This window comes from Pleurodeles waltl, chromosome 10 (genome assembly GCF_031143425.1).
Source record: "Pleurodeles waltl isolate 20211129_DDA chromosome 10, aPleWal1.hap1.20221129, whole genome shotgun sequence".
Taxonomy (NCBI): Eukaryota; Metazoa; Chordata; class Amphibia; order Caudata; family Salamandridae; genus Pleurodeles; species Pleurodeles waltl.
The window spans coordinates 558454604-558472253 of NC_090449.1; positions in this window are offsets into that span (position 1 = coordinate 558454604).

A 17650-nucleotide genomic window follows, 5' to 3' on the forward strand; every position below is an offset into this window, starting at 1 on the left:
ATACCATGGCCAAGTATGTTTTGTTACCTTTGGGGTTCTTGATGTCAGGTTTGCCCTATCATATGCTGGGGACTGGCAGCTTGTTTGTGTAGGACATGCCTCAGCATTTACCATGGTTTTACACGACTTGGCATAAATAGGTGAGATTATTCCTATGATGCTTGGCTAAGTCATTGATAGATTGTGGAACTGGGTCATGTCTGTAGACTTAGGGTACAGATACTGTCATTTGTCACTAGCTTCTGTCACACTTGTTTGTGCTGGCCAAGCACATAGTTGTAGTCATTGCCAATATGACTGGAATATGTACTGACCTACACATTCTCTGTAAATACGTGTCTGGTGTTACAAGGAAACATTGTTGTGTTATACAGTGAGTATAGGTCTATATGTGTTCCTTCAAACACATTGAAGGCATATCTTGTCATGTATGGTACTAGTTCAACATTGCTGGCTTAATTTCTGCTGATTAGCCTTAGTACCCATCTTCATCATCAACATTGTTTCTTCATTCATGCACGGCATACTAAGTCATGAAGGAGAGCTGCCTCGAGCTCAGCTCGGACAAGACTGAGCTCATCATCTTCAGAAACTCCACCTCAGCCTGGGACGACTCCTGGTGGTCAAAATCAGTCAATGGACCACCTACTCCAACTGACCACGCCTGCAACCTAGAAATCATCCTTAACTCCTTCCTATCTATGACCCGACAGGTAAATGCAGTTACCTCTGCCTGTTGGCACACCCTCTGCCAACTCTGCAAAATCTTCGAATGGATCCCGGTCAACTACTGCAAAATAATCACCCATGCCCTATTCACTAGCAAGCTCGACTACTGCAACACACTCTACGCTGGCACCACAACAAAGAACATCAGGAAACTACAACTCTCCCAAAACTCTGCAGCAAGACTCGCCCTGAACCTCCCCTGCCAAGAACAAATCTCCCAAAACCTGAGCTGGAACAACCTGCCAACGCACCTCAGAGAAAGCCCATCTCTCACCATCTTGAGGAAGAACCTCAAAACATGGCTCTTTGAATGGGGCCCAGACCCACCACCAGTGCCTTGAGACCCTCACAGGTAAGTAGTTGCACTTTTACAAAAATTGATTGATTTATTGATTGAAGTCAGACTTGTGTACTTTGTAGATGGACACAGCTTCTTCTACAGGCTAAGTAATAGTATCTCATTTCTAGGCTTTACTATATCACATGACTGCCCCCACACATCAAAGAACACCAGCCGCAGCACTTGCGTAGTGTCTGAGTGACCTCCAGATGTTGGATCTCAAAATGACGTAAGGGAATCTCTCAGCAGTCCTTTCACATCATTTAAAAAAAAAAAAAATTGTCTTTTTATTAACACTTTGGCAAGAACATATCGCATACATTCAAATGCCTTCTAGATGGAGCCTAGCCGCAAGCAACAAGCACAATCTGTGGCATCGCTGTCATAACAAATCTTTCCTTTGGACATGTAGAATTCCCTCTTCCACCCCTCCCGGTCAACATGCGGCTCACAACGGTTCCCATCCAGGACTGACATTACTTCAGTGAGAGGGCTAATACATATATTTCCCCTGTAAGTGGTCCAGCGACCCCTGATGTTTACCCATTTCCGGGGGCAGACCCGGCCTTCGTATACCACTTTTTCAGCCAGTTTGCACCAGTCCAGAGATCTCTCTTACAATGGCTGACTTCGGGCACAAGGGACGCCCCCTATAGTCTCACAATACTTCTTTTTGCTATCATCAATCCAAGCATCGACCATGACACAGCCACCCTCCCAAGACCTGTATCCTCCCAGACGTTTAACAGACACCATTTGGATGAACCAACTATTGTGCCACCCCACACCTTATTCATGCAGGCAATCACTGAATTCCAATAGTTTTGTATGGCAGGGCACTCCCATATAATGTGCCAAAAAGATCCCTCAAGACTGCACCCCTTCAGACAGCGAGCGTTGCTTCTTTAATCTATTTTGGCCTTAACCGTGCCTGCCAGGTAGGACCTATGCAAGATCCATAGCTGTACCACCTGAAACTGGGCTCTAATTCCCACCTCCCATGGGAAAGCCAGCACTGGGTACCATTTGTCCTCATCAAGACTTCCCACAACCTGCTCCCATCTTCCCTTGAGGTGTGTAAGTGGGTCTGGTGTAATATTGACTAGCTTTTGATAAGTTATGGATATTACTTTTTTATGCAGGTTTTGTTCAAGCAGTCTTCTCTCCAGGGGGGAGGAGTCAGTTGGTCTTCTTCCCCTCAGAAGCACCGACCGAAGAGCGTGACGCACCTGAAGATAGAGGCAGTATTCGATTGGAGCCAAGGCATACTCGGCCTGTAGATCTAGAAAGGGAACAACCTGAGCCTTTGACCATAGGTCTCCCACTTTTGATATGCCTATTAGATCCCATTTATCAAACCCAGGCAAATCTATCAGGTTACCAAGTGCCCCAGAATCCCATAGAGGGTAGCATGTGTAATTTTACCTGCCAGCCCAGGCCCCGAAGTGTGATGCACCATAGTGTGAGTGTTTTTGCTGTTGGTCCACCAGTGTGCATCATCTTGGGGTGACATATGGGGTTCTCAATTACCACCCCGGGTTGTATCAGCCACCTATCCATACGGTAGGTCGGGTCATCTGGGGATGCGTGCATACAGAAATTTATGGTTGTGAGTTGTATGCCCAGTTATTTTTCTGATATCAGGAAGGGAAATCTCACCATCATACCAGCTCCTAGTTGTGCCTCCATCCCATAATAGATTTCTGAGTTTGCTATTTATAATGCTATGGTATGATAAGGGTACTGTGAAGGAGGTATTATGCAATAAGCATAAAAGGGGTGGGAGGGAGATCATCTTGAAAAGAGCAGCCCTGCTTAGCAATGACATTATTGAACGTCATGAGTAGAATCCTATTGGGTCTTCAGTTATATAAAGGCTGAGGTATTTAAAGCCCTCCGTCACCACCTCAGCTTTTCAGTCGCACAGCAGTCTTTGGAGAGCTCCTTTGAGGATATAGATAGTATATTTAGGCCCTCATTATGACATTGGGGGTACATCCCATTTACTGCCATGCTGACTGCTGCCAACATACTGCAGCGGATATGCGTTCACCATATTATGACAACCACACACCAATCTGTCACTATTCAGCCACAGACACAAATCCGCCACACCAAAGGTCAGTGATAAACTGGCGGTATCAAAACCCACACCGTTACGCCAACAGAACTATGCCTACCACATTATGGCCCATGAATCACCATGACGGACATCTAATGGTGGTAAACCATTGGCGGTACACACTGCAGCGCTCAAAATAGACACACACAAACAAAACAACACCACATTGGACAATTTGAATAACACACACCTGAAACCCATACACACACCACACCCACACCACTATAAAACACAAACCCACATTACCCACAACCCTTTACGACTACAAACAATTGCCACAAGATAGACACCATGACCACAGACAAGACCAGAGCCACACACCACCATCACAAATACACCACCCACGCACTTCACAACACACACCCCAACACATCACCCTACACACCCTCACCTACACACCTCACACAACACCCATGGCACCACAACGACACCCCAGATTCTCTGAGAAGGAGCTAAGGGTCATGCTGGAGGACATCATCCAGGTAGAGCCACAGCTTTTTGGAGCACAGGTGCAGCAGATAGTCCATCGTGGACAGGGTCAACGCAGTGGGACAGCACCCAAGAACAAGGGAAGAGGTGGAACGACCCACGGGTGAAGGTACGTTCCATTGCAGCAAGACACCAACTAGCTGTACAGAGGACTGGCGGTGGACCCCCACCTCTTCCCCCACAACTAACAACATGGGAGGAGCACGTCTTGGCAATCATGCATCCTGAGGGCCTGGCAGGAGAAGCAGGAGGATTGGAGTCTGGTAAGTCAACTCTATACTACTACAACCCCCCTACATGCATGCCATCACATACCCCCACCCTCACATCACTCCCATCAATCCACCACCTCCCACACACCCCACCATCACATCTCACTCATCCCAATCCCAAGCCCTGCATGCTGTACCAATGCATGAACACCACTCAAAGCCCTACACGGACACCTATCACTAAAGCATACACACTGGAGAGAATCAGCTAGCCCACCCCATACCAACTCGCACAAGTGAGAGCTGCCAGGGCAAATACAAACAAAGAGGGCAAGCCACCCATGCACAATATGTCACACACATAAACAATAACAATGCATTTACATTCTAACAGGTATCCCAGCCAATGTCACCGGAGAAGAGGTGCCAGCACTATCCAGTCCCCCCATAGAAGAGGCCCACAGAGATGACAGCAACTCTGCTCGCCTGGATCTGGATGACCAACCTGCCCCATCAGGGATCTCCGGACAGTCGGTTACCCAGCCGCAGTCACACACCACCATAGAGCCTCCCCCATCAGGAAACGCCACCACAGCACAAACCCAGCATACCCATACCTCTGTCCCCAGGACAGGTGAATCAGCAGTGTGTCCATCACTACAGGGACCCCAGGGCACACCTCATACCAAAGACCTGGGGTCAGTGGCAATGGGCACATGGTTCAGGGGACAGAGGGACAGGACAACAGGGAAGCTGGGAGGAGTGCTGTGTGCCAGGGGGAGGACAGGCCAAGGGAACCGACTCTCCAGGAGGCACTCAACGAGATCCTGGGAGCATACCAACATTCCCAGGATATGCTGGCCCAGATCCTGGCCAACGTGCAGGAGTACAGGCAGCGGCAGGAGGGACAGTACCAGGGGATCAGGGAGGACTTGAAGGCCATTAACACCACCCTGGTCTCCATTGCAGGGGTGCTGGCAGACATGGCAAACAATATGAGGGAGGCAGTCTTACACCATCAGGCCCCTGCCACTAGCCAGACATCTGAACAACCTTCCTCCTCCACTGCTGCTAGTGGACAGGAGGCCCCGCCACAGGACTCACAGGCCCCCAGCACCCCTCCCCCTGCAGAGGAGAACCACCCCATAAACGTTCCCTGTGATCAAGGCAGAAGCCAGAGACTATTGCCAAGACCCCCACCAGGAAATAAGACTCTCCTGATTGTCACCCTTGTGTCCTACTCCATCACCCTGTCCATCTTGACCTGACATTGCCCCCCTTCATATGCCCCCTTGGGCAATGCACCTGTGCTTCAAATAGACTGGAAGAAAATCTTGGAATTTCCTCCATCATCACCCCAGCCCATTACACTTCCCCCTTTTATTCTTAGCACTGCAATAAACATACTTTGAAAAAAACACAAGTATGGAGTATGTCAAATGACTTGAGTATGTATTCATATAACAAGGTTCAAACATTGCAAATCAACTGTACAGTAATGTGCACATAGGATAGACATGTAGCTGGCTGCAGTGAACACACCAGGAGCGATAGTGGGGCACCAACATCTGCAAAAAGATTTGCCAAAGGGTACAGTGAGTAGGAATAGAAGTGGGAAATACCTGCCTGCCAGTGACAAAGTTAAACAAAAAAGTGACAATGAAATGTGAATTACCACTGTCTTACCTGTGTGTCATCAGAAGTATTGTCGAATCACTGCAGTTCTATTGTCCTCATCCTCTGCCTCCTCATCTTCACTGTCCACAGGGTCCACTGCTGCCACACGCCCATTTCCAACCTCCTCCTCCTGCAAAAAAGGCACATTGCGTCTCAAGGCAAGGTTATGCAACATGCAGCATGCCACAATTATCTGGCAGACCTTCTTGGGTGAGTAGCTTCAGGAGGCCAAAGGTACGTTCAATGATTCTTCTAGTTCGCCCATGTGCCTCATTGTAATGTTCCTCTGCCCTGGTCCTGGGATTCCTCTTAGGGGTCAGTAGCCATGATAGGTTTGGGTAACCAGAGTCACGTGCAAATATCGAGGGACAACATTTAGCCACACACTGTCCCATATGGCCCACACCGTACCCATACACCAACATCCACTGGGTGGGAACCAGGACTCACCTATTAGCCACACCTTGTGCCTCTGTAGTTGGCTCATCACATTTGGGATGCTGCTATTCCTCAGGATAAAGGCATCATGCACCTAAACACGATACTTGGGAGATGGACTGGTCCGCCAGGCACACCATCTGGACATTTAATGAGTGAAAACTATTTCGATTTCTGTACACCTGTTCATTTTGGCGGGGGGACAAATGCAATATGGGTTCCATCAATTGCCCCAATTATGTTGGGGATATGTCCCATTGCATAGAAGTCAGCCTTCACTGTGGCCAAATCTTCCACCTGGGGAAATACAATGTAGCTGCACATGTGTTTTATCAGGGCAGACAACACTCTTGTCAGCACTATTGAGAACTTTGGCTCTTACATTCCTGCTGCTAAGCCGACTGTCACTTGGAAAGAACCAGTTGCCAAGAAATGGAGCACTGATAGCACTTGCACAAGAGGGGGGATCCCAGTGGGGTGACCAATAGCAGATATCAGGTCAGGCTCCAGTTGGGCACACAGCTCAGTGATTGTGGTCCTGTCAAGTCTGTAGGTGAGTATTATGTGCCCATCCTCCATTGTTGCCAAGTCCACCAGGGGTCTGTACACTGGGGTATGTCTCCATCTCCTATTCATCCGCAGCTGTTGCAATATATGTGGCAAAAGAGTGAGGAGCCGGTCATAAACTGTACATTGTAGCCACAACAGTATGATGTTATTTTGAAATGTATATGTGACATTTGCCCTGTATGTACAATTGTGAACTGTGACGCAGTTATCATCCAGGGCCTGCCCCCCCCTGAAATGGCATCTGCCTGTCCTGTGTTGAGCGACAAGTTGAAGTGAGATAATTCCGCTGATGTTGTGCGCCGTTGCGGGAGGCGGTCAGGAACCGCCGTGCAATGCCTCATTGGATAATATTGGGCCCTATAGGGTACAGTGGCCAATGGGGATGTATGTTGGTGGTGACGGTATGCACCAACACGGACGTAACGCCACTTTCTATCTGTTCACTCCCTTGCAACATGACCTTCAACAGGAGAGGACCTACACTGCATGTGCTGCTGTGACCTGTGTCTGGAACCTACCATGGCTCGTGTGACTGGGGAAAGGGCCCCTGCCTTCACCTCAGCGTAGTTGGAGCGACTGGTGGATGGGGTCCTACCCCAGTATCGACTGCTGTATGGGCCTCCAGACCAACAGGTGAATACACTGTGAGCACGATGCATGGGGCATGATTGCTGGAGTGGTGTGTGTGAAGGCCTCATGTGGGGGGGATTAGTGGATGTCCCCTGGGTGACGTGCAGCTTGTGTGCTGGGCCATGTCTGTGCAAATGAGGATGGGACGGGGTATGGTGGGCAATGAGTGTAACAGGTAGGACGGTTTTCTAATACCTTTCCCTTTGTGTATTTTCTCTGCAGGTCAGCGGCCATAAAAAGAAGGGAATATGGCGTGCCATCGCCACGAACGTGTGGAACCTGGGGGTCTACGGCAGGCACAGCACCCACTGTCAGAAACTGTAAGAGGACCTGAGACGCTGTGCATGGAAGACAGTGGAGGCCCAGCTGGGGATGGCCTCCCAATGAGGAATGGGTGCCCATCGATCCATGACACCCCCTGATGGCCCTCATACTGGAGGTGGCCTATCCGGAGCTGGATGGGCGCTTGAGGGCACACAGCAGCCACAAGGGGATGAATACATAGCCCATCATAGCCTATCATAACAACTTACGCATGGTAAGGTGGTATCCGGTGGGGGGATAAGTGTCTGTGGGTGACCCTAGGCCAGGCCTGACATTGCAGAGTAGGTCCCATGTTGGGCAGGGTTCTGATGTGATATTCCTCCCACCTAGCTAGTAGGCATCCACTACTGGGCAGGGCGGTGTGGGCCCCAGATATTGCAGTTGGCGGTTTGTGTCCCTCTTCATGCCCTGGTGACTAGCATTGTTACTGGTAGTGCCTGCATAGAGGATAGGCCTGTTCCCTGTGTGTGAGGGTGCTGTGTACACCAGCGGTGGTGTTGGTGCAGCCATTAACCAAGTGTTTCCTTTGTCTCTTCCCCCCCTTTTTGCTTTGTCATCCTGTCCTTATGTGCATTAGCATCATCTGGCTGAGGAGCAGAGGCACCGGTAATGTAGGGAGCTGCATCCCACAGGACCCAGGAGGAAGAATCCACTGATGGTGAGGGCGCAAGTGGGACGGTGGGTGAGGGGAGCACCATGGCGGAGACAGGCGGGGACAGTTCGGAACCAGATACCTCCTCAGATGGAAGCTTCCTAGTGGAGGCCAACACCTCTGTGACCACCCCAGTTACAGCCGCCACCCCGTACCAGCACCGCCCTCCCAGCAGCCCTTCTGCGAGATGCCTGTGCCCGCTCACCCAGGAGGGTGGGCATCTCCTTCGCCCCAGGCACCTCAGGCCCTGCCCCAGTCAGCCCTGCTGCCCTGAGTGAGGAGACAAAGCCATCCAGGGGCTGGCAGCCCAAATGCAACAAACCAAACCATTTCTGGAGGGTATTCACACTGGCTTGGGGCCCAACATAGATCAATGTAGGCTCTGGCCTCCTTTTTGATGGCAGCTATTGTCCTTGTTTCTATCGTCCCCCTCCAACTTCCTCTACCCAATCCCATTTCCCTCAACCCCAACCTATCTCAAGCACACAGGCAGACGAGCCTGCACACAAGACAACACACAAGAGTGGTTCAGGCAAACACAGGCACCACACTTCATCCCACAGGCACTTACACAAACACCATCCAGATGCAGACATACCAATATCCACTGCCTCCACTGTGTCCCCCTCCTCCTCCTCCTCCACTTCCCTCCCATTGCGTCTACACTCACACCTGCATGCACTGCATCATCATCCACTAACGCCATCACCAGCACACCTATCAGAACACACACCTCACTGGCAGACACCACCCCAACATCCATGCACATGTCCCCTGTGTCCTCTCCCACTGTGTCCTCCTCTCCCAAGGTACACAAACGCAAGCACTCAGACACAAAAGCCATCCACTTCCCAACAGCATCCAGCCCATGCACCTGCACCCAAACACAGCAGAGAGACACCTCCTACAACCACTCCCTCTTCCTCCACTCCCAAACCTTCCCCCTCTTCCCGCCCCAATGTCCCTAAGCAGCTTTTCCTCTCCACCATTGACCTCTTCCCTATCCCTCCCCCCTATCCTTCACGTCTGGCCAGGGTGGGTAAAACCCAGGCAAGCACATCAGCGACTCAGGCCATGGGCCCAGTATTGTCCACAGCAACTTGTGGTGTGAAAGGATCCAGGGCACCAGGCGGCCTGACGGAAAGGGAGCCTACCCCAAGTGCTGCCCAGAAGGGCAAGGAGCCATCCCCAGCTGCTGCCCGGAAGGGCAAGGAGCCATCCCCAGCTGCTGCCCGGAAGTGCAAGGAGCCATCCCCAGCTGCTGCCAGGAAGGGCAAGGAGCCATCCCCAGCTGCTGCCAGGAAGGGCAAGGGACCTGCACCAGCTGCTACCCTGAAGAGCAAGGAGCTATCCCCAGCTGCTGTCAGGAAGGGCAAGGGGCCTGGACCAGCAGGCAGGAAGGACAAGGGGCCTGGTGCAGGGACTCAGTCAGAGTCCCCACCAGGGGATGGGCAGGTGCTTTCCCCCACCACCACCAGAAGCAGCAGTGGCAAGGCCACCACAAGTGGTGAGCCATCTGAGGTTGCAGGGGATGGGCTGGAGCTTCCCCCCACCACCACCACCAGCAGCAGCACCAGTGGTCAGCCATTCGAGGATGCAGGGGATGGGCAGGTGCTTCCCCCCACCACCAGCAGCAGCACCTCTGAGCAACCGTCACCTCAGGTAGGAAGTCTGTAGTCCAGCGTCCATGGCCTGTTGTGCAGCCTACACCATGAAAATCCAATGGGTATGCCACCCAGCTGAGAGACTGTGACCTTGCACTCCCCTAGATCTGCATCACAGGGCACAATGCCACCTCCAGAACCAGTGGGTATGGTACACACTCACCCTATCCTCAGCAGGATCTGAAGCACAGGGCACAATGCCCTCTCCAAAACCAGTGGGTATGGCACTCACTCACTCACCCTATCCTCAACAGGATCTGAAGCACAGGGCACAATGCCCCCTCCAGAACCAGTGGGGATGACATCCACTCAAGAGACTGTGGCCTTGCACTCCCGAGGACCAAGCACAGGGCATGTTGCCCGCTCCAGAACCAGTGTGCAAATCACCCACTTGAGAGACTGTGGCCTTCTTCTCCCCAGGACCAAGCAGTGGGCAAGTCACCCATTTGAGATACTGTGGCCTTGCACTCCCCCAGACCAAGCACAGGGCATGTTGCCTCCTCCAGAGCCAGTGGGCAAGTCACCCACTTGAGAGACTGTGGCCTTGAACTCCCGAGGACCAAGCAGTGGGCAAGTCAACCACTTGAGAGTCTGTGGCCTTGCACTCCCAAGGACCAAGCACATGGAATGTTGCTCCCTCCAGGACCAGTGGTGTTGCTCTATCTGCTGGCTGAGGTGCCCCCCCAGTTCTCCCTTCCCCTGAGGTGCCTGCCTATTTTCAAACTGATGCCCCTGCAGTGTTCTCTCTGTGTTGCTGCAGGAGACAAGTGGGGCCTTGGAATTTGTCATGTGGCCCTGTGGCCCATGCACATTGAGGACTGGGCAGTGTCCCTTGATTTGTACATATGTATATACTTTTAGATTGGATGGACATATTTTTGATGTATTTTTATTATTACTATCACTTTCATCTATTCCTGTAGTCCTTGCATTATTCCAGAGGGGTATATGGTAAATATGTTTTCTTACAACATTTGATTGTGTGTATGGTGTTGAGGCTGGGAGTGTGTGTTGTGCGTGAGTGTGTCACTCTCTTTTTCCTGCCCCCACCCTGTGTGCTAGGCGGCTAAACTCACCGTGGTCATCTTCTCCGCCGTTGGTGTTCGTGGTGGAGCAGGACGTAAAATATCATTGTGAAGATTTGCAGCTCGGGCTCCATGGCAGCGTGCTTCTTTCCTGTGTCTCCAGAGGTGAGTTGTTTCCCTTCTGTGCAGTGTTTCCTCCAGGCTTTTGATGTCGTTGGTCCCACCCCGGAAAAGGTGGTGAATTGGATTGTCATTATACAATGGGGAGAACATTGTCTTCTGTCTGGCTGTAGTTGGCTACCGCCGTAGTGGCTGTTGTTGCCACCCTGGCGATTGGTGTGGTAAAGCGGCTGTCTAGCTGAACTCTTTCCACCATGGTCATAATTTGGCGGTATTTACGCCAGCATGTTGGCGGTATTACTAACACTTTATCACTGACTGCCAGGGTTGTAATGAGGGCCTTAGTCCAGTTAATCGTATAGCCTGAGTACTGGCCAAATTGCTTCATTATAAGCACTATGCGGTCTAGGGTCCTGGTAGGGTCTGCCCCATAACACAAAATATCATCAGCATACATTGATATTCTGCCTTCCCGTTGGTTGGTCTAGCTGAAGCCACAGATTAAGGGATCATGATGCACCCAAGCTTCCAGCTGTTCTAGGACCAAGACAAACAGGAGGGGAGAGAGTGGGTACCCTTGCCTCATACCCCGGTGAAGGGCAAATGGTTCAGACCAAGTGCAGGTCACTACTACGTGGGCATGGGGGCTGTATATAGGAGTTGTATCCGGCTTAGAAAGCGGGGGCCGAAGCCCAGCCTCTCCAGCACTGCAAACAGGTGTGCTATTCTACTTTGTCAAAGGCCATGCATACATCAAGGGACAAGATCACAACGCCTTCATGAATGATGCTCTCTGGCCTAGTATCACGTGTAATCTATTGAGCTTAAGAGCCATATTGCGTCGTAGCATGAAGCCTGACTAGTCTGGCCTGATCAAATTGTAGACTACGTGGGTCAGCAATCCATTTATCTGCTGCCTCCTTCCTGTCCAGCCAGGCCAACAATTTTCCTATCTTGTCCCCCATTTCATAAATGCAGTGCTGTCGCCCTTTGGTGCATTTTAGCAGCTTCTTGGGCCATGTCTCAGTATTCCTTTTGCTTAAGGGCTAGGATGTGGGCTTCCTCTCATCCCTCCTCATCTTGTAAGCCGGCCTCAAGGGTCAATAACTCATATTTAAGAGCCTCCAATTTGGCCCTTTTTACTTTTTTCCTCTGCCATCATGGAGAAACCTACCCCCTTGATTACTGTCTCATAGGCCTCCCACAATGTGAGTGCAGACTCGACTGAAGAGCTGTTTTCCTTAAAATAATGGTATCTTGCGGCTAACATTCCTTTTCTAATTTTTGGCACTTTAAGGCACCAAGGGCTCAATATAATGCAGTTTTCAGCCTCTCCCACAACCATACACCAGCCACAGGGGAGAATTGTCAGACATACTCCTAGCTAAGTTAGTAATCTCGCTGGCTTGTAATATCTGGGGAGCCGGAATGAGAAAGTGATCAGTTCAGGAGAGACTATCATGCACCCCTGAGTAAAAGGTAAAATGTTGGGTTACTGGGTTAAGGGTATGCCATACATCTGACAGTCCCTGGGCAGTCAGAAAGTATGCAAATAATCATCTAACTGAGTCCAGGGGCCTGGGTGATGTCAGTCCATGCTATCACTCATTGATGTGTTAAAGCCCCCTCCCATCATCAATTCCCCATCTGGAAGACTGTGGAGAAGAGTGGTCAGGGCCGGTAGTACCAAGTCGTGAAGCCATGGTGGAATACATGCTGAAAGTATGTTTAAGAGGCCCCCTCCCAGGTCCCAGGGAGCGCTACATAGCGAGCCTGCTGATCTGGCTATATTTGCAGAATGACCAGGGGCGTGGATCTCCTCACCAAGATTGCCACTCCTCTAGAGGATGTGGTATGGCTCGCATGACCAGCCATTTTATATCCCCAATGGTCAAGGGTGTGACACCTAATACCCAGGAGGTCAGTTTTTTTGTAGGAGAACTATGGTGGTCATTATGAACATGGCAGTCTGGACTGTCACGCCATGGTGGCGGTTATTGCCCCCAACGGCCTGGCAGTCCAGACCAACATATTCTGGACACAGTAGTGAACTGGATGCAAAGCAGCCAGTTCACTACCACCCACCACCAGGCCAGATTCGACCACCGAGCCGACTGTGGGCACATTCGACCAGGCGGCAGAAGCTGGACAGGCGGTGGGATAATGATTCCATTTCCATCAGGGATTCCCCGGCAAGTTACCCTGCCAGGTGATCGCTGGTGGACAGCATACGGATGACAGGAATAATCATTCCTGTCACCTCTATGTGACACGCCAGGCCCCTCCCCCTTTCTCACAACACCTACCCACCCCTGCATGCCCCTAGAACAGCCCCCACCCTCCACCCTCCGAAACCCGAAAACCGACCCCACAACCCTCCAACCCCAGAACCCCATGAAGGTCCCTCCAACCTGACCCTCACCATCCCCCACCCCCACATCCACATGCACCCCTTCACCTACATGCCCACATGCATACATGCACTCAGACATACATCCCCCCACACATACACTCACACACACTCCCATTAACACACACACACACACACACACCCCTCCACCCTTCCCTCTCAGGCAGCACTTAACTTTTCCATTGCGCTGCTCCAGGAGGGTACGGGCTCCTTGGATGCTGCTCCGCCATCATCGTTGCCTCTACATACACCGCCATGCCTATGAATGCATCATTATAGGTGTGACAGGGTATGGACTGAAGTGGCAGTGAGGGTGGAGCAGCATCCACCCCCCGCCACCGACCGTCAGCATTGCGCATGGCGGCCCTCACTGCCATCAATGACGGTGAGGCTCCATTCGTCATTATGTGGCGGGATGCCAGCCACCAACACTGGCGGTCTTTCATTGACCATTGGCACGGTTGACGGCGGGGCATCCCGCCATTTCCATAATGACCACCTATATCTGAGGAGTACCATTTGATGTACTGGAGCACCACTCCCCGGTTGATATTATTGCCTAGGCCATTAACAGTCCAGGATAGTATCCTTAGGGTTTGAGGAACCAGGAAAGATAGAATCCCCACCCGGGGTCTTCTTCCCAGCAGCGGAGGGACACCCTAGTCCTCAGGGTCCGTTTAGCAGAGAGTTCACAAATCAGGCGGAGTCACCAACTGGAGGAATAAAGAGAAGTTTATTACATGGATTATAGCTCGAGGTAATACAGAGTCCCAGGACAGTCAAGTGACTATCCTACGGAGGCTGCCCCTTCACTCCGGGGCACCCAACCTTATATACACACAAAACTGCTTAGTCAGAGGACAACTCCACCCCTGACGAATTCAAGGTCCTCTGCGGCCTTCAGAATATTTCAGGGTTACACATGTGGTGGGAGAAGGTACAGATGCAGCTGGCAGGAGGTGGCAACGACCTGTACGAACCTGTTCTGGCAGTTACTGATTAAGCACAAAAATTCTCAGAACTACGGTTAGAACAAGTAAATTACAGCGATAAGCAGATTGCAGCCCAAGGCTGCGAACACAAGGTCAATCATCAAAGTTCAGGAGGTTTGTCGAGCACATGGCAACATAATAAAGATAAACAGATGCCTAGCAGCTATGGTGTATGATTAAGTTTATGTACATTTTCCCAGGTTGACATACTAACTTTGGCCATCCCACTGTATGGTTAACAGATCATACCCAGGTGGTGCCGGGACATTACTGGGTGGTGTTCGGAATGTGAGAGTGAATGTCCTGTGTGCTTCAGCTATGTTGGCTGGTGCTATGAGTCTTGCCTGAACATAAACGACAACAATAATCCAATAACGCCTCTTCAAACATGAATCCTCCCTCCCTGATACATTGTACTGCGGAATTCAAACTGCCCAACCTCCACAACTGCGCAGAGTTCCTGTTGCCCCAACTAAACATACTACTAGCTAGGAACTGTAAATACCACCTTCTGGCCCCCCCACCCGGCCCCTTACTGGAATGTCTTTGCCGTGTTGGTTTCTCATATGCTCAGTCTCTATTTTGCCCCTAATCACTGATTAAGGACCATCGAGGGCTTCTCCCAGCTGATAGACAAGACGCTCCAGGTGCATCTCCTGTGCAACATTCTCATTCCCACGGGCACCTCTTGTCTCCCCATGGGTCCTAAGCCTTGTCCTGGGGATCAGGGTGATGCAACGGGCTAGGTGAATCATTTTAGCCCTGCATATGCTCTTCAAGTGTATCACAATTCTCCGTTGTGGTGCTGCCACCCCGTGCCTCTTAGGGCAGTCACAGTGTCTTGAATCTCCTGACATCTGCCATCCATCCAGCCAATCCAAACCAGCTTCTGCCGCTGAAAAAAGTGAGTTTTGTCCAATGCGACTACTCAAAGCTGCGCCGGGAAAATCATTTAATACTTGAGGTCCGTTCTCTCAGAGCCCTCTTCAGCCTGAAGGAGCTGTGGCGCAGCCTCTGGACCCGAAGAGTGAAATCGGGGAAGAAGGTAACCTGAGCGTTACCTATATACAATGGACGGGCACTGCGAGCTGCTTGGAGAATCATATCCCGGTCTCAGAAGTTGAAGAGTCTTGCTATGATGGGACGAGAAGGTGTGTCAGCTTTGGTGATGCACCTGAGATGCGGTGACATCGCTCCATCACAATGAATTTGGAAAGTCCACGTGGTTGCAGCTGTTTCAAGATAAGATCCTCCACAACCAGGTTTATGGCTGGCCCCTTAGTCTTTTTCAGGTACTTCTTTTATTCATAGGTTATTTCTGCAGGTCCGGCCCTCCAAGTCTTCCAACTTCTCTCTCAACTTTTCTGCTGTAGCTTTGCATCATTTATTAAACATGGGTGCACACTCACATCTGCATTCCACAACCTATGTTGCATTCACCACAAGTATATTTTGGTACTGTGATTACTCATGTCACATATGAGTAGAAGAAATGGCACATTCATGCTTTCTGTGTCTTTCTTCACACATAAAATTTGCGGCCTGTGACTTGTTTGGAGATTGCTTGACTTACATGGACATTCCTAACTGGATTGTGTGTGATACTCCTAGACATTTATGTGTATTGGTCCCTGTATGTCGCTTTCTCTTGGACAAACATGTGAGTGGCACTGATAAGTATGTTCTCAGTACTCACATGTGATATCGTCATTCAGACTTTGCTTGGTTACCTAGCAGACACAAAGCTGCCATTGTAAGTAATTTCTAGTCTTTTTCTGCCTAGCCCATACATCTGTACAGCAGTCTTCATGTATATTTCCAGGACTGCTACAGGCATATGTCAAACCAACACACTTGTGTAAAATGTATGTGCCAATGTAAATGTAGTTGCTACAGATTATGCCTACATTCCACCCATACATTTGTGTGGTAGTGCATTCTTTTAATGTGTTTTTTGTTTCTCGCTATGGGGCAGATTCAAGAAAAGTGGTGCTGCACTAGGTGGCGTGCCACTTTTCCTTCGGCCCTTCACGTCCCCTATTGCCACCAGGTTTGTGCCATATTTAAAACAGGGTGCATCATGGCACAGGGTAGGGGGCAATTGTTAGAAATGGGGTCTTTGGTTGGCAGTCAGGTTATGCTCTGTCTAAGCAAGGACCCTCACTCTAGTCAGGACAAAGGAGAAACACACTTGATTAACCCCTATTCACACCCTGGATAGCTTGGTATGAGAAGGCAGGCTTAACTAAGAGGCAATGTGTAAAGTATTTGTACCAACACACACAGTAATATAGTGAAAACACTACAAAATGAACACCACACCAGTTCAGAAAACTAGGCAATATGTATCTAAATCAAACAGGATGAAAATTACAAAAATCCAACATACACAAGTTGAAATATGAATTTTCAAAGGAATAAGAGTCTTACTCCATAGAAAACAATGCAAAGGATGTTTTTGCACAAAGTACCTGGTTAGCGTAAAAAATAAAGATGCACAGACGAGCGTGTGTCGAAAAAGGTAGCAATGCATCGATTTCTTCCTCGTGAGGGAGGCCGTGCATTGTTTCTTCTCCAGTTGGATCGGCGATGCATTGTTTTGCTCCCTCGTAAAACAGTGATGAGTCGATTTCTGGACGGGGCGTATAGGATCTGCGCAGAGTCAGATTGACTTTGATGACCAGGGACGATGCGTGGAAATCCTGTTGTACGGTGTTAGAAAACCACGCTACGTGAGGTTTGTGTCATTATCAGCAGCTGCAAGCGGGTGTTGCACTTTGTTTCTTCAGCCAGGATGCAGGTGGAGCATCGATTTTAGCCACGAAACCGGCCTGCGTCGTTTATCAGCCACGTTGCAGATGGTGCATAGAAAATTTCCCCGCATAGTGTTCTGTGCGTGGATTTTCAGCTCTTGTCTGCCAACTTCAACTTTCAAGGGCCCAGAGAGTCCAGATGTTAGCAGAGGAAGTCTTTTATGTCTCTGAAACTTCAAAACAGGAGGTAAGCTCAACTCAAGCCCTTGGAGATTCTTCACAAGCAGGAATATACCACAAAGTCCAGTCTTTGTCCCCTTTCACAGGCAGAAGCAGCAACTGCAGGATAGCCCAACAAAGCACAGTCACAGGCAGGGGCAGCACTCTTCCTCAGCTCTTCAGCTTTTTTCCTTGGCAGAGGTTCGTCTTGGTTCCAGAAGTGATCTCACTTTCAGGGGTTTTGGGTGCAATACTTATACCCCTTTCTACCTTTGAAGTAGGCC